The 25,961-nt window shown below is 38.8% G+C and overlaps 1 protein-coding gene across 2 annotated transcripts in view; it reads left to right on the top strand.

The window, feature by feature from the left end:
• Positions 1 to 25,961, top strand: part of LOC121961945 (uncharacterized) — a 266,687-nt gene that overhangs the window by 161,422 nt on the left and 79,304 nt on the right. The window lies entirely within an intron of this gene.

The raw sequence follows: 25,961 nt of genomic DNA, 5'->3' as shown, positions 1-25,961 counted from the left end.
GGGGGTCCATGTGTGCTGTGAGCTGACGGTTTGACAGTGCCCTGGGCACTCTGCAGGACCCGGGATCCACACGCTTTGCACAGAGTTGTCACTCTGTCAGAAAAATGTACCGCTGAGTCCTCATGAATGGTGCCTTCTGCGGTATTACCATGTTTTTCATCAGACGCGGTTCATCTCACACGGTTTATGGAATATGTTCAGTGGGTTGTGGTTGGGGTCAAAGGTCATGATGAAAGTTATTGCAGCTTATCTTGATCTGCGAGCACTGACTTCTATGTCCTGAGTATTTCTTCAACAACTGCATTTCTCTATTAAAATATGTCGTCCAAAATTTAATGAAACATCCTAATGTGATAAAAACGTCATAGTATAGTATATTGTCAAAAATGTGACGACAACATCAAAGTCAAATTTGTTGTCAAAAATTTACAAAAACGTCATTGTATAGCATGTCGTCCTTAATGTGATAAAAAATGACGTTGTATTTCATCCAAAATTTGATAATAAAAAACATACTATAGTACTTAATATAGTAACGTCATAGTTTAGTATGTCATCAAAAATGTGATCAAAAACATCATACTGTGTAGTATGTTGTTGACGGGGTGATAATAACATCATAGCAAAGTATTTCTATAAAAATGTGATGAAAATGTCATGTTATTACTTACAGAATGTAACATCCTAAAGGTACACTATGCAGGATTTTCCTTTATTTTAAGTGTTGTACAAAAGCAATCATTTATGAGCCACTTGAAGTGTGTAGAAGTGTATTTATCTTTATACATTTTGCCCTTTACTTGTATTTTCTTATTTTATGTGTTCAAGACATTTATTGGCATGCACCCCCACAGCGTTCAGGTGAGGTCAGGGCTTCATAAAAACGTAGCAACTGGGTGCCAGACTGTAAGCAGCAGGCATCCAGGAGAAACACTGAGGAAAAAAAGCAAGTATAGCGTGGTGAAACGCCGAACGAGAATAAATCTGGACGTTTACTTCCACCTTTGCACGTAACCGACAATCCGGCACAGGAGGGGAGACCGGAGTGTCGAGCCAGTATTTCAGGGTGCATGCAGACATTAGAAAATGAAATTTTCTAACTTTTAAGTTCTTTGTGAAGCACTAAATTTCATTTTCAAGTACTTTGCATTGAGCAACAAATTCATTTTCAGATATAATTTTCAATTAGATATATAATATAAGTGTGAATGTGTATATAAATGTGTTAGTGAAGGCGAAAGTGCAGGGTGCAGGTGTGAATCTTTTACCTTAATCTCTTTATTCTCCTAGTTGATTCCTATTGCAGGCTGTTCTCATGCACTATTTGGATGTTTTCGTATGAAAAATAATGCATCAGAGTTTTTTCGTATGCAATTTAATGATGAGCCAGTAATTCCTGCAGAGCCCACATATTTTGAAAGGCTGCAATCACCTGACCACTGCACCGTCCAATGAAACGGGGAAAATCTCCAGCCTCAAACACTTGATTTGCTGCACTCGTATGGATTTCTATGCACCAATTTTTGCATAAATTTTTTTTATATATTTATGAATGTCTTTTCCACTTTTATATGACTTTTATATGATGTTTTTGTTAGTTTAGGGGGACAAATGCACAAATACTGCCCCCCCCTAAAAAATGTACACTAAGGATAGTACACCTTCACGTACACGACTTTTTTCTAGTCAATTAAAGTCAAATGTACCTGAAACAGACTCTAAATAGATGTATCTGGAAAAGAGAAAGAAAAATGTTGGGGAATGAAATGGAGAGGGGGATAAAGAGCATAAAAAACCCATATAGAAAATGTTCCCACCTCTTGGTGCTGCAGTGTGCACCGTCAGATTCTTCACCCGGGGACTGTGGAGCACTTAACTCCGTGCTGTCGTGATTTCTCCAATTACGGGTGACAGCTTCCAATCCGCGTGGGAGGTGGATCACCTCTGGAAGTGCCAGGCAGAATACGAAGCGCACCACAACATTAATAATTCACCGGAGGTACATTCATATTCAGTCTAAGCGCTGCAGTTTGGGCCCCATTAGTGATAAAGGCGAGCAGACGCTCCCTTATACCTTTCAGCTCGATGTTCAATCGCAGGTATAAAGCCCACATGTTTGATTTTTTACGAGTTGAGATGCTTTTATTTCATTGCCTTGCACTGGGGCAACCATGGGAACAAACCTCATGAATGTTCTTAAGATTACAGACGGGTGAGGTTCTTTAAGGTATTGCCGGGAAGTTTGTCATAAAGTTAAATTTGCTGCTGAGGAATTCAGTGCATGTTGTTTTTAGTCTTTCTTTCACTTAAAGGTTCTGTATGTAACTTTCAGAAAATCCTTGTTATTACCATTAAGCGAACTGCAGTCAGACTCTTCTGTAGCTGCAAGCGAGCACCTGAATCAGCCGCAACAGAGACAAACGAGACAGACCGCGATTGATGGCCATCCCAATTTTTGGTTCTAAAACGTTATGAGAATGCTGTAGTGCAGCCAGTGCAATGTTTTAGTAACATTTTCAGCATCAAGTTTTCTAGTTCCCAAAACGTTCCTCTTAAAGTCAGGGCTTCATTCTCTATAAACATCAAAAAATGTTGTTGAAAATGTTTTTCCTTTGTTCTCATGTAACAGTGTGGGAACGTTTTGTATACCTGAAAACAGTCAGCAGGTGATGATAAAATTAAGCACTTCAATTCAGTGAGACAACAGGAACATAGAAGCTGGCTAATTAAGCAAATAATAGCTAATTATAATGTTATTTAACCTTATAAAGGAATAAAACATCAACTACATATCTGATATGCATTCTATGAAGACGCTCTGTGTTACGTGCTTTTGGTAAAACATCAGCCACAAAAAAACAACCTCTTTACTTCTAGTGTCTATGTATGTTGTTTTTTCTGACCAGAGCACTCATATGTATGTATGGCGTAATTACAACTGTGGGGAAGTGAGATATTTCCAAGAAGCATGTGAAGGCAGCATCAATTTTTAAGTTACCATCCGTTCATCCATAAAATCTAAGACAGCCAGAATGTGCAACAGCTTCTTACCACATGCCGTGTGACTGCTGAACTCTTTGTAACCTGCACAACCTTTTAATATTTTACCCTTTTTAGTAGTTTTTACCAGTCTTTTCAACTTTTTAAATCTTGCACTTGATTGCACTTTTGTCTCTTTTTATCGTTCCTCTGTGTTTTTCTTAACTGTCTCTGTTTTTATTTATCATTTTATTTCGCACACTGGTCCGGAGGAGCGTTATTTGGCTCCACTGTTTGTGTTCTCACAGATATGGATGAAATGACAATTAATAAGCTTGAACTTCCATTGGTAATAAAAACAATAACACACAACAACAGCAAAAAAAAGATCGGCCAGGGGCTGAGACATATAGACAAACTGACATGGAAGCAGAGAAGTTTAAAAGACAGAGTGAAGCAATTCGTCCGCTTGTTGTGATAACCGCCGGCGTCCATGCCAGACGGCAGCGGTGCTCTGCAAGTACACGGTGTACCTAACCAACTGCCTGGGCTCAGCAGGCTCCGGCACACACTGCTCTCCCTGAAAAAACAACACACCTCTTCTCCAGAGGAGCAAAATAAAATGGGCTGAAACAATACAGAGCCGGCATGAAAAATGGATTGCATGTGGGAGCGTGGAAAGGGAAAAAGCTGGAATGGAGGTCACAGCAAAGCAGTGAGCCTCGGTCGAGACAAGTTTTTAAACAGCTTCGAATTGTAAGTCTGAATTGTAGCAGTTGTGAAGTTGAGTTTCAGGAGGGTGTACCGTACACCTGGGAGTTAAAACTGGGATTTAAGGGAGCCTTGATTCACCAGGATTGGCAGGTGTTTGAATGTGCGTGGGCGGCGGCAGCAATTACACGGCTGCGGATTATATTTTATAAATGGTGTGTGTCAAGACGTTAATGATCTCCTTTGGAAGTGAAGGTGTTAACCCGTTTTCTAGCGCGTCGCATGCAAAAATAATAGGTCACAATGCATGATTCATATTCCAGTGTTTTAAAATACAGTTGTAACTGTTGGGCAATTTAGTTTTCAGCAGAAATTCGGTTGTATTACAGGGTCTGTTAGGTGCCACCACGGGTTAGAACAGCATCTAAACTCAGGTGTGAATTTGTAAAAGAAAATTCTCACACTCGAATGTATCGACAGTTGACTTGTAATAGGAAAATGGTATTATTTATTACATCAGCTCAGCTGTATTTAAGTGTCAGTCAGCTGTGACACTGAGCCAGCATGCACAACACCTTGAAACTGACACAGCTAATTGGAATTTAGCCATCTTACTTTTGTTATTTACACCTGTATTTTTACTTTTATACGTCAAAATGTCGTTTGTGGGGAAAAAAAAGAGCATGTTTGCTGAATATCCTTAAAATCTAAAAAAATGTTTTCAAGAAATAATAGACATATAAACACATTTTTTGTATTATTGTTTCACTGTTTTAAGGCACAAATTGAAGAAATTAACTGATTATATGTCACTGAAATGATTTCATGTGACAGATAAATTGGATTAAATTTTAATAACGACCTATTACCGAAGTCAACATGGCGTCACATGATTGCTGCCGTCTTTGTTTCGGGGAAAGGGTGTGTATTCTTTAGTTTGTACACAGCAAAATGTTAAGTTACTTACTGCAGTTATTTGGGTTTTGTTTTGATTGAGGATTATTAAGGCCAACATGGCATTTGATTATTTTAAAGCCTACTCTGATGATCTAAGGCAAGATATGAGAGAAAACTTGTCCTGTTGGCTTTGAATCTTGAATCTTTTGTTGCCTAAACTTAATGGCAGGGTGACTATTTTGATGCCCTTTTGATACACTCTGGCACCATATTTACCCTATAAACTTTTCTTCAAACTTTATCCAGATTCATTATGAATTGTGATAAGAAAAATATTTTTATTGTCAGAAATTGGTATTGAGTATTGAATAATTTACAAATGCTATCACTTAAAATCTATCGACTAAAGAAAAAAATGGAAGAATAGTTTAATGGATGTTTTATGTTAATGGTGGCAACAGCAGTTTCAAATCAACAGCTGAAGTGACTGCCCAGAAGCTTTTTCGGTTAAGTTTAAGACCTTTTCCCGCTGCAAAACTCAAAGTGTTGTGTATTTGCCCTGCATATGTTCAATTGTAGATCAAATGTGAAGAGTTAAACTTGATATTTTCCCATCCACTTCACACTTTCAGTGCATTTGAGCAACTTATACGAGTGTTTTAAAAGTGTGTTCCAGAGCAGCATGTGAATCCCAAGGCCAATAAAACCACAAAGCTCCCTCACAACCGCCTTTCATGACATGAGCTCATGAGCTACTTTTTTTGGGGGGGAGACACTGCAGATGAGCAAACAACCGCTGTGATATCCTCATTCATCAGACCACAGAAAGACAACACTTGAGCACCCCTGAGTCACAGATAAGTGAATTTTGAAACCTTGTTTTGCTGTGAACAAACAGAATAAGTCATCCAATCTGCTCCAGTTTCATCTCAATGGGATCGTAGTAGTTTTTACGACAAATTCAACTCCACGGTGGGAATATGAACACAGTTGGAATGGGAAAGAGAGAGCACCGACACCAGTTGCTAAATTACAGTTTTTCACAGTTTGCAAGTGCCTCTTTGCACCTGCAGTGTGTTTTTTCTTGAAAAAGTCCTCTTCTATTTTGAAGACGTCGGTCTGAAATATGTAAAAATCAGAGCAAATCAAACGTGTGGGTTCTTTTTCAGCCACGTTAGCAGGGAGGCTCCAGGGATGGCAGTGTCAGTCGGGTACACCACTTCGGTCCAGATGGCATTATCTAAACACTTATTGGGTGGATTGCCATGAAATTTGTTACAGACATTCGTGTTTCCCTCAGGATATGATGCATTTGGTGGAGAATCAGTCTTCATCTGGTGCCTTTATTAGGTCAACAATTTAATTTGTGAAATTCATTCAGCCAGTCTTTATTTAGTGCCGATGGATCATTGAGAGCAAGCTATCATTTACGGTGACGTCGAGAAAAACGCATCACACAAAATACAAGTAAAAGTGCAAAACGAGAAGAGTAATAAAATAATCTAACCAATTAAAAGCAATTAAAAACAATACAGTTAGCAGCCTTCTTCCTTATGACACAAAGTTTCAAAGTTTGCAAGCAGGCTTTTTTTAACTCTTTTTTTGTGTGTGTGTTTGTTTTCTTTACCAAAAACTTGACAAGACCCAGTTTCATTTTACGCAGATGTTATTATACAATGCATTTTAGTATTTTAAATATACTGCCATTCTATTTAATTCTATTTCTGTAACATTAAGTTGACTTTTTTCCTACCAAACATTTTAAACACATTTTATTAGATTCATTATTTGTTTTTATTTTTTATTTTATTTGTTTATTTCTCTGTTTTGTTAAGTTTCTTTAATTTTCAGATTTTTATTATATAACCCTGACATTTTTTTTTACCATTAATTTTTTACAGATTTCCATTTGACTAGATTCATTTTGATTTGCATCTATTTATTTTCGCTTCTTTATTTTTACATGTTTATTGTATGACTTTACTTTTATTTTCATCTTTTTTATTATATTACATTGACTTTTGCACTTTTTACAATGCATTATATTAGGAATATGGTTTTTTTTTTAATAAATTGATGCGTTTTGTTAACCTATTCTACGGTTTATAGTGTATACGTTTTTGCAAAGCTATTTCGTAGTGTGACTATTTTAAGCTTGTGTTAACCACATACCTTATTTCAGGCTTCTAACCAAAAACCCATCAAAGAAAACCCCATAGGTGGAGGCTATTGATCTTGAAATTTAGGCTAGTGCAGGACTTTGGTCTCAGCACGTTAACCAAACTGTAATGGAAACATGACGAATGAATAAGTGATATATTTTCTTGCTAATTTATTCTTTCAGAGTTTACTGGCCTGTACAATTACACTTTAATTAATTCTAATGTCCTAATTTGACCTAATTAAAATTACTCATGACATTGTTAATTAGAAAAACCAACAAGATAAGAAAGAGTGATTAATATACTCTCAGTCTGGAATCAGTGTTGTGATCTAACGTTAATAAATGGCCTCGGTGTGCAGTGTTTGATCTAACACACACACACTCCAGTGTCTCCAGTTTGACACACACACACACACACACACACACACACACACACACACACACACACACACACACACACACACACACACTTTCATACTCCCAAGGCAGAAAAGTATTGAATAATTTGATATTGATAATCCTGTTGTCAATAGTATTGCATAGCCGTTGATCACAATGGCAGCTGGATAAATAATCTGTATTGATGTTATTGCTCTTTCAAGATTTCACTTCTCAAAATGACAGTTTAAGGTTCTTTATGTAGCTTTTTAAACATTAATAATAGTTTTGGGTTTTTTTGCCAGTGGGTGACTTTCCTCAACTTTCTCAGCTGTCTCTAGCAGCCTGTTGACTGACCTCTTTGTAAAGGATTTGGGATATATTACTTTTTTTGGAAAATGTAATGTGATATGTTAACAAGAAAGACAAACATTTTTAAATTTTTTTTGGAGAATGTTACCCTAACTTAAAGAAGGGAACTAAAAGAAAACTAGCCGCTGAAAATGTTACTAAAACAATGCATTGGTTGCATTGTACCATTCTCATAACGTTTTTAGAACCAAAAATTGCTAGCTGGTTCTTCTTTTGTTTTTCTTATCTTTCTTCTGCAAATATATTAAAGACTAAATCGACCACAAACCGCATTATCAAGGTGTATTAGTTTGAATTAGAGAAATTCGACTTAGTGTGATTTCAGTCGGGCTAACATGTCGACGTGTTTTAGGCAGACTAAAACAATATTAACTTTATGTTAATATGATGCGAACGTGCTGACTTTTATGGCCAACACTCAGGCGCACCACAGGATGCTGACAGCATTTTACTGCACTGCCTCGGAGAGAAGTGTCAATAATAACAGGGATTTTCTGAGAGTTAGTTGTACAGAACCTTTAACTAGGTATTGAACTGCATGTAGCATTCAGTTTACATACTGTGTGAGGCTAAATACTTTAAAAAAGCACCACACTGAGATGTTTCAGTGCATGTAGACCTGTAAAAAGAATCATTACTAAGTTTAAAGGAAAGTGATGACATTCGCCTGTCAGCAGGTGAGTGTGAGCTCCATGAAAGGCATATGACCTTTTCGCACACAGCCTGCTCTCCACTTAGGAAGAAGTGAAAAGGGTGAAGAAATTGCAAGAGGAAGAAATATATTTCATTTAAAAATTATGAACTCCATATCAATGGTGGCTGCATAGCGACACCTGATTCTTAATAACATGATTTCTTCAAAGGTATTCAGCAAATCGCTGCACATTTACATTTCAAAAGGAGAAAAATTGCTTTCATTTCGCTCACTCAGTATCCCCCCCTCTCCCCACCTTCTAAAGGTGACTTTTATTTCTGAAAGTGTGTTTTTAAGAGTTTATCTTTAAGTGGGTTTGTCGCTGAGTGATGTCACATCAGCATATGTTTTGGGCTGTCTCTGGAAATGTCCTTGGGAATCATTGCAAAGTAGTGACACAAATTGGTGGCTTTTACATAAATGAGTGTTGGTTCGAGTGTTGTTTTTTTATTTTTTTTTGAGCTTTTCAAAGAGAGGCACGACTATACCGTATCAGTCAGGGCAGCATGATTTTCAGTGTTGCTTTTTGAGGTTTAACAGCATTTAATGTTTCTTTTTAATGAGGTTTCTTTTTACAGAGAGTCTATTTACACGCAGGTGAGAAAAGTCTCACAGCAGCTTTTTGGCTATTTAAACCCATAAGGATCCCACTGTGAATGACTAGTACTCGTCACATCGATGAATCACGGTCAGGGACCGTTAGACTGAGGGCAAAGAGGTCACGGATAGTGCCTGTGAATCTTGGGTATTGGCTAAGGTTAGACGTAAAGTTACCAGCTTTATTGTCAGTTTAAGGCCATATTTTAGCTTTTGTTGGGGCTCAAAACTGAAATCAATACAAAACTTCTGTGTTATTTTAAACTGGAGCATCTGCAGATTCATTCCTTACCATTTGATGACTCACTGAAGTTACAGTACCAGATGAATTAGTCCCATTTTTTGTTATCATTACAGCTAACTGTAAGGGGAGCTGAGAGGTGCAGTTCACTGGCCACAGCTGTGAATAGGTTTTGTTCCACCTGTTGTGCGCCATAATACCACACCGGGAGCATTTCAGAAGTACATTGGAGTATATTGCCTGATCAGCAGAGTTTGAGAGATAATTATTTTGCACGTTATAAGTGAGTCTTAAGTAAGTAAACTAGAGTGCCAAGTCCTGGACTTTGAGTCCGGGTCCTAAACAAGTCAAAATCTGTTCTTCAACTAATACAATGTCAGTATTAAATGTATTTCTTTTTAAAAACACACGTTTTTTTAAAATTTGAACTTGTTTTATTAAACAAGTTTGTTAAAAAAAATTCAGCTGTTAAGCTAACGTTAGCTCGGTTACTATGTTAATATTAGCTTCAACGTAGCATTGCTGATGTTGAACAAAGGTAAGGATTGTTGTCTTTGTAATTTTTGGCCTTAACATTTTACATACTGCAATACTTTTTTTATTATTTTTTTTATAGCACGTACTTTGGACATGAAAGAAATTATCTTTTGTATTATTTCTTCCAACTGGCACTTGGTAATGTATCGTTAGCCCATTATGGTTCTGTTTTTCAACTTGACTCAGTGTTTCTATGTGTGGTGGTGGCTGACGTTGAGGGGTCCCCTCTTAAAACTTTACGTTTTGTGGGTCCATGAATGCATTGCAGGCAGAACTCATCATGAGTTTTGTTGTTGTTATTGTTGATGTTTTTTCTGCAGCAGTTTGAGAAGTTTGAGTCGCAGGTTGGGTAACTGATCGTTCAGTCAGATAAGAGCTGATCAGTTTAGACTGATGGACGAGAGGAGCTGCTGCTACAAATGAATGCAAACTTTTAGACTCAGTGCAATGTACAGTTCAGTTTCACTTTCAATGCACCTGAAGTTTTGCTGCTCCATCTGTGCCCAGAGTACACTCTGCTCTCCGAGAGTGTGGTAAATGAATATCGGAACAGTATGTGTATTTGAATGGTGTTCCTAATGAGCAGTCTAGCTCCAAAACAACACAAATGAACACGTGGCAGCAGATGTTTTAATCGTGGTGGACCTCCACTAACAAATTAATATGTGGTCATCGGAACGAATAATGTTGATGTTAGTTGATTCAGGAAATGAAGAAACATTTTTTGATTTGTGGCACGATTTCTAAGTCATGTGACTCGAGTCCTCACCTCTGCTACAAAGTACATCCCCGCCTTACCTCAGTGCATGTTTCTGACTCCACTACATCTGTTCTGATTACATGTGGGCTCCCCGTGCACGTGCCAACTGCCACACTCGAATACACAACGCACTTTCAAACAAGTGGCACAGTGGGTTCTGCACACACCTCCTGTGATTGCTTGAGGTTGGAGGAGGAGGCATGAAAAAAAACAAGGAATACATTTAAAAGAGTAATTAATCATCTTAATCACATGGATGCAATGCTCCACTTTGGTATTTGCCTCAAATGCCGTGAGCTGTTCATCAAAGCCAGCCATGTAGGTAATAACTTCCTCAGTGCTTTCACACCCTTCCGAAATTTGCATTTAGATCGCAAGATGATCCCAAGCAAGCTCTTCATAATGTCCATTCATCCCTCTCTAAAGCTGCAGCCATGCGGTGTGCCATGCTGCATGGATACATAGAGCAATACAACAGTAAGTATATAAATGTTGATTGATTTGCGCTGCAGAACGAGAGGTCCTGTTGTGCCTGAACGTTGTGCGCCTCACCTGAGCAGGTCTCTGTGTAAATGTCACCGAGGCAATTCCTATTGTTCTTGATAAACACATTTCGTGTGATTTTGACCGATTGAAAGTGTTTGCAGAGAGAACGGGAGCCGAGTAAATCTGGAAGGATGCGAGCTTGAGCAAACAAGAGTTGGCAAGTGGCTGCAAGCGGAGGGGTGAAAGAGCACGATGAAACAAACGCTTTTATGAATTAAATAATGACATGTTCACCATAAAGAGAAGCAAGCAGCTGCTTAGAGGGAGCAGTCAACAGGGAAATCACCACTTTTAATTTCATCTCCGCCAGTTAAACACATGCGCCTCACTTCCTCTTTTCTCCTCGTGCTCGCACAGACGCACACTGGGGATCCCGCGCTGTTGTAGGTCGTTACCGAAGGTCACAGTCATGGGTCTGTGCCAGCGAAAGGATTGTGCTGAGATGTTGTGTGAAAATAGTCTGATATGCTGCTGTTTGTGAACATGGATGAGATTACTGAGATGTGATGTTTTCTTTGGCTGTATATAAGTATTGTGCAGCTTCCTCTCCAGGGTTAATTTAAAAATAGGAGAGGTCTTTAAGATACATCGACTTATCTGCGGTCTCTGTGGAGCAGTACCCTCGATTCTCAAAATGTGGTCAGTGTTTACCTCAACTGCAAAGAAATCTAGGTCTTAAATGAAACAGGCTTATAGAGAAGCGTTTATATTTTTCATATCATATTTTTTCTAGTTTTTAAACATCATTCGATTTTTTTGTCCGTATGGCGGTAGCACTCCCGGTTGTCTTTTAATTTCGTTTTTTAAACAATGTTTGGAAAAATGACTTCTAAATCTACCTTGTACATTGTCTCAAAGTCAGTGGGTTTTTATTTTAATGGGATTTAGGTGAGATGTCTTAAATAAGGTCTGCGTTAAATAAGCTGTGGTACAGCTTTTATGTGTCTTTGAAAAAGGCGGTTGCTAACAGGTGGCTAAATGAAACTGCAGGATGTCATCACGCCAAACACACCTTTAAAGCCTTATTGTGGTTGTGGCGTTGAAATCATTTGACCGACGTGTGCTTTGTTTATATATTCTGTAGCTCCCAGTATCGTGATAAAATACAATATTTATATTCATTAATGCATTTGCATTTTTAAATTTGTACTGCTTTTATCCTTGCACTGATGTTGTATTAATCTCAGACTATTGTTTTATTTTATTGTATTTATTTGTTTCTACTGGTTTTAGATTGTATGGTCCTGTTCTAATGTTGCTCACAGGGACCTCAGCACCGTGATGAACATTTCCACTGTAATAATTCAATCAGCGCAACAATCGAATCTTATTGTACTCACCTCTCTGTTGGTCAGGTTTTCTTTTTTTAGCATATTGTAGCTCACAAGTTAATTGTAGAAAGTTCTACGACACAAAGTATTTTTTATGGATGTTAAGTTACTGTTAATATAACCAATCACTTTTTCCAAATATGTATCGCATCCTATAGTGTGTAAACAATGCCATAAATCGAATGATTGCATCGTAACGATGGTCAAAAAAACAGTGAAAATGTAAAGTTCATATAATTTGTGAATGAGAACTGTGTTTTTGTTAAAGGAGAAATGATTTTGACTGTTGTACTGATGGAATTAAAGCAGTGTAAATGTAAATTATACAGTATAAGTCAGTTAAGTAGCCAGCCCTCTTTTTTTAAACCATGTGTTTATCAGTGATCAGGCACACCAGCTTCTGTTTATGTAGGAAAGAAATAACATACCAACATGTATTATGACCTATTCACACAGTACGGAAAGCTGTTCCTCCATAAATTGCATGAACATTTTACTACAGTGCAGAATTTGCATTTGATAGTATTGTGATAAGATGTGAAAACCAATCTTGTTCCTGTAGAGTTTGAGTCACTGCGGTCCTCAATGTGATTTAGCCACTTCATTTGCATAGGTTAATTTCAAACAGCACCTCAAATTAGGCTTGAAAGGATAATTACTTAATCTTGCCGCTCCTCTCCCCTTCGCCCCCCCTTCTACCTCGCCGCTGTACCTTCCCTCCACCCAGGTTATATAAATGTATCTTCCAACATCTACTTTCTCTGGCACAGTCTCTATCGCCCGTCTCCCTCCCTCATAATATTGGTTGGACATTTCTTTAATTCACTCCCACTCATGTACTCCAGAGCAAATTGCCTACACAAACCAGATAATTTCCACAATATACCTGGAGCCATCAAATGCATTTTGACAGCATGAGGGCAACTTCATTTCCATTCAGTCGTGAACATGAGCCATGTCGACTCAGTTTTGGTCAGTGAAAGTAATTATCTGTCTTTGAGTCGACGGTCATGTAGTGTTTTGAGGAAATAGCAAAGCAGTCCTGCAGCTCGGACTGCGAGAAAGAAACAGAAAATACAGTAAGACATTATTGATGCGTTCACTATAACATTATCCCTGTACGCTTTTGATCTTGGTCTTGACGCTAACAAGCTCGCATGTACCGCAGATACACCACTGCCCGAAAGTCTTAAGGCTGACACAAGTTCACCGTGTTGGCAGGAAACAGATTTGAACTTGGAGGGTTCTCCAGCAACCTCTGCGCAACACTGGGCTGACTTCTGACTTCTTCCACACAGCTGAAACCATGACTGGACTTTAATTATGTAACAGTGCTGATGCTTGAGCGGAGGATGCAAGGCTAGGATAAGTGAAAGACGGTGACCCTTTAAGTAAAAGGACTTTATATACAGTACATCACCACCTACTTGTTTTCCTTTTAAGAAAAACGTGTTATTTGTTGGATCTTTTTTCCTGTCAGAATCGACTAAAGCTTCCTCGTCAGCCTCTCACGCTGCCGGTGCTGTCCTGTATCGGCCACAGTTTGAGTTCTGTGTTGAGATTCATAAGAAATGCTCTTTATCATTCAGGTCAAAGACCCCCAACCTATTTACAGTAACAGCAGGTAGCCACATCGAGGCCTTCAGTCTGGTTGCCTTCATCTATATTCCATCTATGAAGCTCTGAAGTCTTGTTCTGTGAATGAGTGGGGGGGTCACTGTGAAAATATATATTATATTATTCACTCCATTTTTTTAACAAGACATTTTCTGGTATGGCAAAAATGAGGAAAAACACTAAAAAAATTTTGTTGGTAGCAATTGTTGGGACACATCAATGTATCGTCATACAACCGTTCGTATAATATACAAATAGCACCCCACGAATGACAATTTTGTACTCAGCATAAAGTTATGAAGGTTAGGTTTAGGGAAAACAAACATTATAAGGATGTACCTCAAAATGACTATTGTTTATTCCCATTAGCACATTGATCACATTGGTTATGGGCAAGGCAATGCAAATTTCTTTTTATATGGCACATTTCATACCCAAACCCAACCCAAAGTGCTTTACAGATTAGTCAAGTCAAAGGTAGGCCAGTCACAAAATGATTTTGGATCACTGCAAAATAAGTTCTTGATGCACACCGCCTACTGCAAGCAACAGTGGCAGACAGGGCAAAATCCAGAATTTCTCAATTAGGCAGAAAGAGTACTTAGCCTTCCAACTCTTTTTGCAGCTTTATTTTTTTTAATGTATTTTAGGAAAGCACAATTTCAGTGTCAACTTTATCATGAATTCTGCCATGTGTGTTAAACATACAGGAATCGAGAACACATTTCGCTCCATACCCTCGGTACAAGATAAAGTACAAAGGGGAAATAAAGAATGCATACATAGAATTAAATAAGTACCAAATGCATAAGAAAAAAATGTGCATTAAGTAAATATGTACCAAGAACAGCACTAAAGATGTAACAGAGAAAAAATAGGACACGTTGTATATACATATGATATATACAGTATATAAACAGTGTATATATATATATATATACATATATATACACTATATACTACTATATACACTATATATATATATATATGCAATATGATGCAATATGCAAAAGGCAGGAAGACTGCATTGTAATATACAAGCATAGCAGCAGAAAGAGTTTATAGTGCAATTTTATAGGACAAAAAAAAACAACGTAATAAATTACTATGGTTTATTGATTTACATAACCTTTTAGCCTGGGTTGTACAGATTTTTAGAGATATGAAGAATTTGGAGATGAGCAAAAATACCGATGTAGGCACTGGCAGATCATTTCTATTGCAGAGGAATGGACAATTTGAGCACTTTTGTCATCATTTACTCACCCTCAGGTCAGTGCAAAGTCCACTTTTTATGTCAGATCAATACACAGTGCAGCTGCACGTCTCTTAAACAAATGAACAGTACTTTTGGATCTTTAGAGTTCATTCTTCGATATATAGAAAGAGGCAGAAAGAGAGAAAACAATGGCACCTTCTACTCACCAGTAGATAAAAATTGTCTCTTTTAACCCTGGGACATAAGTCAGCAGTTTAGCGGGTAAACATCATGATGAACCACCTGCAGCTCTCCCAGCTAATACTATCTTTACTGGGCTGATACGCACTTTATCACTCCCCACCCCCACAGACACCATCTGTCCCAACACACATAAACACACATACGATCATCCTGAGACGATCAGTCGCTGCTTCGCTTTGGTCCAAAATTAAAGCTTAATCACAGTGTTACAAAGAGAAACACTTAAAAAGAGACAGAGAGAGAGAAATCAGTTATTAGAAACATTTAATCTTGTTCTCGTTCACCGCTCTCTGCTTTAGTCTCTGGTTTGTTTGCGTCTCCGTGTCCTTCAACGAGACAATCCCGTGCCTGCTGTCTAGGTGGACAGCCAGGGTGCGTCACATGTTGAAGTGCCACTTAAACCCGGCATGGCGCCGCTTCCCTGGCTGCATATGTGCTCCATCCACCTTGCAATCAGAGTTGAGCTTGTCCAGACCCCGAGCGCAGGTGGTCCATACAAAGCTCTTCATCAGGAGACAAGATGGAACCCAACTTTCCTGAAAATGGCCACGCCAAGGCCAGGATGGGTTTGTGAGCCCAGAGAATAGCAATGGTCATTTCAATTTGGGGCATAATAATGTGTCCGTCTGTGGTGGAGACGAGCTCCAATGTCATGTGATGTGGCCTTTTTTAAGCCGTCTGCATTGTCTGTACAAAATTGGTATTTTGAGGGGAGTAGCCCAAAAATAAAAATTCATATTTTTCCTCTTAGCTGTAGATTTAGGTTTAGATAGTTTTGAGTTACAGAGTGTTGAAGATAGTGGCTGTAGAGATGTCTTTTAACTCTCCAATATTTTGGAACCAGATGGCACTTTGTGGTGCTCAAAGCGCCAAAAAAAAAAAAAAATCATTTCAAAAACTCAACAGCAATGTTTTTTTCCAGAAATAATGACCCGGTTACTCAACATAATCCACAGACCTTGTTGTGAGCAGTTTCATGTGGGAACTATTTTCTTTTTCCAAACTATTCAACATGCCAACCTACAACGGTCCGATGATATCCTAGAAATTATCCCCCACAAATGAGGTTAGTTTTATGGGGAAAAAAAAAGACGCAAGATGACTCAAAGTTCAATTTACGTTCACACAGCTCCCAAAACCATTCTCCGGAGGGAAGTCCTTTAATATTTTTAACCATTCAACACCCCGAACTTACTCATATCTTTACCTCTCGGGATGACATCAGCTCATTGATCATGGAATCGCAGCCTTTCAAAATACGTCGGTTATGCATTACATGGGCAGTGTATTAATTTTGGTGCATTACTTCTTATAGGAAAACAAAAAGTGCTTAAAAAAAGCCCTGAACTTTTGACGCATACGTAGTGTTTTTCATGTGAAAGTGAGGACTTGTACAAAGATCTTTCGTAATGAAACGTCAGATCATCAACGTTTATTAATTGTTAAAATACACCGAAGAGCTTTGTCTTTGTCCAGTCTTCGACTCTTGTGAGTGATCGTACTATTCCCCTATAAATATAGTATTTTGCTCTGTCCCTCCCCTTCAGACCAATGCAATAGCCATCAATAACCCCCTGCTGATTGATGCATTTACGAGTAATTTGATCCACTTTGCAGATTATAGATTTCACGTCAGAGAATGATTTCTGCATTACTCACCTGAGGTAAAGGTGAACTGCAGCTCGGCCCAAACTCTGAAAAACTAAAACATAGGAGGGGTGAGAAATGACCGCCTGAAAGGAGTCAAAACACCCCTTTAACAAATGGTAAAACTAGGAAGAAAAGAAAGGTAATTGCAGGTAATCAATACGTAGTGATTCGGAGCGCTAATTCAAATGCAAATATCAGCGCCAGATGTCATGGCTCAGCGCGTGTGCCCAGGAACCGAGGAGAAAAATAACCTGAGTGAGAGAGGGAAGACGTGAAAATGTGGCATTGGAAAAAACAAGCGGTCTGACCACCAGGGTAATTAGTCAAACAGACCTTTCTCCTCATCAAAAAGGGCCAGCGGCCATGACTCGGCTGCCACATTATCAGCCGCCCCTTTGTCCTCAGAGGTAAACAAGCAAACTCAGGCCAGACAACATCAAAACTAAACTCCAGAAATCCCTGCCTCTAACGAATGTGGAGCCAGAGGGCAGCTTTTCTCTATCAGGTATGCGAGCAGGGAAAATTCAGAAGCAATCAACAAATTAAAGTGCATAAAATGGCTGCTATGGCGACAGCACTTGAGTGCGAATACAGAGATTTTTCCACACATGATCTAAAGAGACGAGATAAATCCAAATTACTGTAAATCGTGTTCGATTTCCAGTCAAAGGACAGGTTCAGTGTCCACGGCCTAGAGGAATAATCAAGGCCCAGAAGGAGTGTTTATGATAAGACACTTCAACGTGTCGCCTCCTTTCATGGTTTACTTGATGCTGACCCTCTCTCCACCCCGTTTAACCCCGGCGAATGTCGCCCTCTGCACTTCAAACACAGACCCGCTGAATGAACACTTCAGAGAGGGCGCCTTGTGTACACGCTCGAAGGTCAAAAAGGTTGTGGCAGAAAGCGCAAGCGAGATTTTCTCATTTACAGATGACAGTTGAGGTGGAAATCACACGGGGGGTCTCTGAAATTTGTCCCTTTGATTAAGGACCCAGACAGATCAGATCAAATATCTCCTTTGAGATGTTTTGTCCTTTTTGTACCACGTTCGCAAGTATTGTTTAGATCTCATGTTATTTAATATTTGAATTAAAAGGAGGAAAAATCACCCCCAAATCAAAAATATATTTTTTTCCTCTTGCCTGTGGTGCTGTTTATCAGATTGCTTTAATTTGAGTTGCTGAGTTTTACAGTAGTGAGATATCGGCCGTAGAGATGGTTACCTTCTCTCCAATATAATGAAACTAAATAACATATAGCTTGCGGTGCTGAAAGCGCCACAAACTCAATATGAAAAACTCAACAGCGATGTCTCTTTTTAGTAATCGTGACCCGGCCACTCAAACTAATTCACAGTCCGTGTTGCGACCAGTTTCGTTTGTTTGTTTTTTTTTCATTTTTATATTTCTATTTTTACCCGCCAGCCATAAAACCTCCCAGAAGGAAGTGCACACCGTTAAACAACTCAACCCCAGGAACAGCATGAGGCTTTGATGTACGGTAGCGGCATGCTGGAATGTAAATTGCATATATAGAAGGATACCTGAAGCGCAAATTGGAGACGAATCGTTATTATGTAACGATAATGTTGATTTTATCATTATTACTGTTACATTTAGTTGGATTTTGAAGACCAGTCTTTGTTTTTGGGTCACAGCCTCACCATGGTAACCCTAATAAAAAGACTTTTTGCGCTAAGCTAACAAATGATTTAACAGCACAGCACTAATATTGTTGTGCAACACATGCCATTTAATATGCTTCAGCGTTTGCCCACTCCCTCATCATCATAATTAGTACTTGTGGGGCTGCTGGCTGCCAGCTTGTTTGCACATGTTGGTCATTTTAACACATTTTGCTGCGTGCTCATGCTCTGAAAAGAGCACTTCAGCAGGGCTCTCTGTGTTCGTCAGTGGCGGTGGAGTATACAGGGGCATCTGCAAACCTGTCAGGGTGTACGCACTGGATTAGCCCCAATAAGGCACAAGATGGTGCTGAGACTGGATGTGTGAGCATGTGTATATTTACTCTCGCTCTGTGCCACTCCAGCAAAGCATGCACCTCGAGCACCTAGAAAATACCAGTGCATTTGTTTGTTTAATCTGCACATTTTCAGCTCTATGCTCCCGTTTTGTTCACAGTGGAAGGAATACCTACGCTTGAGGATGCTCTAATATCCTTGTTAGGCTGCAGCTGGATTTGCTTGTTTATTTGTGTCTTTTGGAGGCACATAATTATATCAGGATGCATCCACACGAAGATGTTTTTATTGTAAAATCTGTAAACTGATACAGTTACACTTAGCATCCACACTACTCTGGCATATTTGGAGACTTTTGAAAATGCTGCTGAACCTGTTTCAGACAGAGAACTTTAGGATTGTGTTTTAGTCTAGACATGGAGAAATAGACTTGATGAAAATGACGCAGACACTCACGTTTGCATCCTGATTGGGTCTCATCAGTCTTGCCGTATTTGCCTTGAAACGACTTTAAAATACTTACATCCCTCTGAGATTTTATAGCCCTTTTATGGGATTACAACAGTGGAAATGCCAAAAAATTGCAACGCATGTTGCAATGTTTTTAGCCGTTTTTTGCAATGAAATTGTTGGACAAGTATTGCAAACGTAGTTGCAACGCTTTCTCAGATTGCTAATAGAGCTAATAGATGCATATACTAAAATGTGAAACTACTATAAATAAATGATAACCAAATAACCACATATATAGTATTTTTTACCCTAATTGTTTACCCTGTCTGCCATTTCTGCTACCCTGAAACATCACACAAACGTCACAGCTCAGCAATTCAGGTTATCAGCCAAATTTCCCATTTATAATTATGACTTTGGAGGGCCATACATGTGCTCAAAACTCGTAAATACGATATTTCTGATGTGAAGTCAGCTTTATAACAAATAGCTGTTTGCTGCCACTTTAATGTTCAAAATTGAATATATGGAACCTTTAAGACGAGTTTAGCAACATGTCAAGGCCATGTGGCCACCAAGGGCCCGAGCCTGATACTCCATCTCCATAAATTACCCGGATGACGAGGCACGTAAGCATGCTTGTTAAAACTGTAAATGAATGAAATTGGATAGATGGCTGAAAGGATAGGTGGGTGATGGGTATGAAGAGGGGATGGCGTATGAACTGTAGGTGAGGAACACAAAGAAAAGGAGCATGTAGCAGGACGGGGATGCTGGTGGGTTGGTTGGTTACACAGATATGCCCACGTGGATGTGTCCAGGGGATTGGGATCAGATACTTCATTTGAGCAAAGCCACGCTACATCAAAGACATTCAAATGAAGTAGTCTTCTATTGCAAATTAAGCTCCAGGGGTGTGTGTGCGTGCGCGAGTGTGCGAGTTTCTGTTTGCGCTCGAGAGGGGTGAGAAAGTGACAAAAGGAGGGAGAAGAAAAATCGAGGGATGAAGAGGTTGAAAGAAAGGTGTGTAGGCCTAAGCTCTTTATCCGTATCTAAAAGAGGCATCAAAAAGAAGTGTGCGCAGACGCTGTAATCTATACGATATTGAGTGATGCATGCCTGTGTGTGGAAATATAGCACTTTCATGGTGAATTCTCAGGGAAAACGTACGGATTTCACGGAGAAGCTGCTCTGAGAAGGCGCTGTTCTTTAACCTTCAACACTTTCATTAACTCTTTGAAACCCGGAGCGGCACCACATGACGTCTTTCAGAGGAATTTAAACCTTTGAACACTGTGCAAATTGGTGTGATTTCTTTTTTAAGAAAACATGAAAAGAGGCAGTAAGCAACTTGGTAATTAATTGTTCACAAATTGCAAGAAAGTGGTAGATTTTGAAAATTATTTTTAAGAAAGGTAGGGAAAAATGTCTGGGGAAAACAAAGAAAAAAGCTATTTTCATAATTGCATTTTTAAAAATATGTCAACTAGAATTATTATAATTTTTAAGCACTTTTTTCCAAGACTTTGTTTGCCTTGTTTTTTCTCCCCTCCCTTTATTTTTTATTTATTTATTGATGTACTTATTTATTTATTCATCAATTTTACAGTATTTCATGCCAATTTCTTGTACTTTTTTACTAATTTCTTGCTCATTTTTGGGTAATTTATTTTATCGTACTTTGCATGTTTTTGAAAGAAATCAAGCCAACTTGCTCAGTTTTCAAAGGGTAAAAACAACCTCACCTTGAATATGCATATATAAAATGTAAAGTAACATACACCAGAAAGCATGTACGCTGCTTTAAAGCCTCTTCGCTGATGTTATCGGATCCTCTATTAATTCCAAGTGTGTATTTAACGTTGAGGAGGTGGGATCGGGAGAGGTTTTATGTGGCAAAGTAATTCCCACGTTCCTGCTGCTATTTCTCCCGCCGCCTCCGTAACAGATCAATAAGCTTTTAATTGATCAGCTCTGACTCATGCAAGAAGCCAGTGGTTGAGGTTTTTACACAGAGAGAAGGCTATATACTCAAGTGTAGCGAGCATAAAAGCTATTCATAAACTTTTATGTGCAACAGGGAGCAGATCTTGACATAAAAGGAGGAAATTTCACATCTTTTCTTTTTTTTACACCCAGAACTGTGCTGATGCTGGTCAGATGAGGAGGCTGTTTTTTATTACGATATTATAACTGTCTCATCCTGGCAAATAGGCTGTTTCATTATTGAGCATATCGTTCAGCGGCCTCTCAGTATATTATATCCGAAGGAGGCCTTAAAGTTTCTGTATGTAATTTTTAACATTAGCCAGTTTTTATGGTGAATTGGTGAACAGATTGTAAAACAACTTAAAGGGGAATAACGGCCATTTTTTAATAATAAAATATTTTTATTGGGTTTTGAATACATAAAAACATACCAATACATAAAACAGTGCAATACACACAGTACACACCCTTAGGCCTACAAATACAAGGTGGAAAACATAACCCAGCTAGAGGACAAATAAAAATAAAACAAACAACCAAAAAATACAATAATGTAAGTTTTAATGCGGCCAATGGGCGGATTTCCATTAACCCTCAAATAGTGCAACTTGAAATTGGGAATATAAAATACATCTAATGGAAACATGTCAATTTTGAAAATAAATCCTATGCATTGCAGAAAACTTTCTACGCTTGCATGGGGTGGTGTTTCAGGCGTTTGAAAAAGCCATGTTAAGCAAAATTGCAATGGAAACGCTTTTTTGGCTTTTCTAGGTCACATGATGTTATGGCTATATGATCCCTCAGGCATGATGCGGCAGGCGCTAAAAGAGTTGTTATTGCATTGCATAACTCGCCTTTCCATTATCGTTCACATAACACACTTACGTCGCCTTCGATTGGATATTACGACGGCTACTGTGGTCGCTGCAATAAAAATAAACGTGCTAATGTTTTGAACATCTATCATTATGCGTCTTGGAATATTATCGCAAGAGGAGAAGTTGCATAGCGACGTTTCAAAAATATCACTTAAGTTTTGTGCAAATCTGTAATAGAAACCAGCCTAATGAGCTACCTGAAGCCTAAACCCTAAAATACAGATAAACAGTTAACTGAGCGACAACGAGCTAACCGTAACATAAGACAAGTCAGCTAGCTGTAATGTTATGCAGCTAATAATTACCACATATTACCACACATAAATAATTTGCAATTGGCAAGCTTTAGTATCATTGAGCCAATGGTCAAAATGAATAGTAGGAACATTACAGATAGTAACATTTTTCCAAATATGATTATAATTTATTTTCCAGTATTTCCAGGCCTCACAGAGAGGTGTCACTCATAACAAGGATTTCCTGAAAGCTACATACAGAATCTTTAAGCATGGCATAATCTGCTACAGTGCTTTTGCTGAGTTTGTGATTCAAAATATACTTTTTTCATCTCCAAGTTCAAAGCAAAATGTCCACTAAACGGGCCGGTAATCAGTGCTTATGGGTTGTAGCGACGTGACAGAGAAAGAAGCTTAAATTTGTCTTTTTGCAATAAATGTTTATTTCCTGCCAAAGATTAAGAATAAATAAGTAAATACAACTGGGTGTGTTTTGACTGGCACCCACCTTGACTAATGCGCTCTAATCCCATGAAGAAAAAAAAAAAACAGCATCTCCTCGTCACATGTGACAAACGTCCAACTGGCCAAAAACTTCCCGCGTCGCGATATCTCGCGCAGGTAATACCATCCTGTCACAGCTTTGCACCTTCAAAGCACCACCACTATCTTGTTTCACCAGAGACAATCGCTGGATTTCAAAGGAGCTTCTGGGACATTTACAGCACTCACACACACTCACACACACACGTGGTAAATCCTTATATTTCCTGTCTGGAAGTTACAGAGGAATTTTAGGTGCTTGAGGAATGCACCTCTGTGGTTTGGACCTGTAGATAAACCAGAGGAGGAACTAATCTTTTAGTAATTTACACAAAACCTTTTTACCGCCGTCAAGCATCTCCCGGCACGATTAGCAAAAGGATTTATTTTTATATTCACCAGGCTGGGAATTAATATTTAAGTCCCCCTGGTACCAGCATTGTGTCATTTCGGAGCTGATAAGTGTACGGATGTGTCTGTGAGATTTCTCTCCACTTGCTCGTGGCGCAGTGGAGGTAATCTTCCTCTGTCTCCAGTTTAGACACGTGTATTTGTTGTGCCAGTCTTCTAATGAAAAGTCTTTTTTTTTTTTTAAAGAACCATCAGGATAAGGAAGTGTCTTCACATTTTAATGACCTGTAGGATGCATTTTACAGCCTCAGCAGCTTTTAAGTCATGCATTAAAGGTAAACATGAGCCGCATTCAAAATACTGATTAGATGCAAGGTCATAACAGGGTTAGACTACCTGTGTTTACCGAGACGGCACCTCTGAATCGTTCTCCCTCTCTCTCCTTGTGTGTTCCACGGTGGATAGACTTCTCATTGATTGGTGGTGCATCCCCATGACTGGAGACTTACAGGTCTTTAAAAACGCAGCAGCTTGTGCAGAGAAAAAGAGAGAAAAGACGGTGCAGAATCTCCAGAGATGAGCAGAAATGCAGAGATGGAAATTGGCTTCGGGCCTGGTGCATTTGTGTAAGTGTTGAGTGTGATGGCGTGTGTTTGAACACATATGGTTGTCTATACTGAAAGTGCCTATTATACCCTTTTTCCTCTAAAATGTGTGCATACAGCTAAATCCAGCTAAAAAAAACAGCTGATAGACCCCTTTCCCATTGCCAGTAGACCAAAAACATGTGCACCGCTCCGCAGCAGACGAATATGTGTTTTTTTACTCGTGTTTCACATTCAAGGTCACAAATACACCAGTAAACAGGGTTAAGCCCCTTTTCAACTGGACAAAAAAACCCACTAAGATCTAGCTTAGTGTCCAGTCAGGTTTCTAGGAAAGCTTCAAAAAAAAGTTTTATAGTCATTGAATTCATTAATCTAAAAATTATTGTAAAACCTCAGAGTAATTGGTGTCATTTTTTAAATTAAGAATTTAATTCTTTTTTTTCTCCAGTATTGGTTTTTGCGAAATTGGTCTTATATTTTATTCCGATTGGCATTACAAAAAAAAAGTCCTAAAAGATCTTAAATCATACTTGCTTTAAGCTGCAGGAAGCCTGTAAAAAAACCCTCATTATGTGGAGACTTTTATTCAAACAGCCTGCGTTACAAACTGTCGAGTTTGCCAGATAAAGCCATTTGACACACAGGGAGGGTCAAATGAAAGATGATATTGAGGTGCATTATGGGCATTGTAGGATCCAATTGTCTTGAGGCGTTACTCACTCCAGACTAAAAGCCAGGACATGTCTGCCACCGTTACTCCTATTTTGACCATTGCTTTTTCTTTTTTTTTAAATTCTATCTCTTCCAATTTTATGGAAGTGTGTTACTAAATCTGTGGCAAGCCACTTTAAACTGTAATAAACCAGAATTATCCTGCAACCTGCAAATGGCACGAGGGGGGAGGAGGGACATAAAGGAGTCTGCACAAGCTTTTGTTGCCGTGATTCAAGTCGGATCTCATACTGTACTCCTCCAGCCGGGGGCAACTCATAAAGTGCTTTAAAATAATAAAGACATTTAAAGTGGCTATTAAAGTCAGTGTCGCTTCAGATTAACACATGCGCCTCTATGTGGGTATGTGTGTGTGTGTGTGTGTGTGTGTGTGCATATGAAATAGATATGACGCTTCATATATTAAACACCGTCTGAGTTACACTGTTAGCTGATGTGGTGATTAAAAGCATCAGCCGGATAAAGTTAGACACAAAACAGCAGAACAGTCTTTTCATTTTGAGAAAAATGTCCATGCTGGTGTGGCGCCTGGTGCTGGTGCCTTTCTGTGTGAACTAAAGTCACTTGATTGAATGAACAGTTATAATGAACTATGCAAAGTATTACTGAATTTAGGGAATGATTCAATCAATCAATCAATGAGACTTTATTTATGTAGCAGTTTTCATACAAGCAAAATTGTAACACGTCCAATAACATTTTGAAAGTGCTGCTAGAGCCACATGATTAAATTATTTTGTCATTGTTCAAGTTAGCAGAGCGCTAAACCAGAAGTCAGCCTCTTGACCAGCGGAAGTCGGTCACTCTTGAGTTTGCTTTCTCTGTGATGTGGTAAATCTGGGTCATTTCAAACTTTTTTTTTGGCTTCATGTGCTACTGAGTAACTTTAATAGTAGCAGTTACCTGCTCCCAACGCTGGATCCAGTTCTTTTTCTACATCCGTGGTTTCGAAGCTAAGAGCTTGGCATTTTGGCCGTCCTATCTTGGATTTTCAGAGACAGAGGTGACCTTATTTGTACAAAAGGGTGGAGGTAACCCTATTCCTAGCAGGTAACATGGTTATCATGGTGCATTTACAGCATTTTTATAACTGTGATAATGCTAATGCTAGGTTTTGCTGGCAAAAACAAAAGGCTTAAAACCACTAAAGAAGATGTACTAACCAGAAAAACTGACTCCTTAGAGGGCCTTTTTGCTGTATGTTTAGGCATCTTGTCAGGGGAGTATAAGTGAAATGACTCATTTTTG

The sequence above is a fragment of the Plectropomus leopardus genome, chromosome 23, assembly GCF_026936395.1.
Source record: "Plectropomus leopardus strain MGB_pleo_1.0 chromosome 23, ASM2693639v1, whole genome shotgun sequence".
Lineage (NCBI taxonomy): Eukaryota > Metazoa > Chordata > Actinopteri > Perciformes > Serranidae > Plectropomus > Plectropomus leopardus.
Note: the sequence above shows the minus strand (reverse complement) of the source record. Positions and strands in the feature narration are given on the sequence as shown.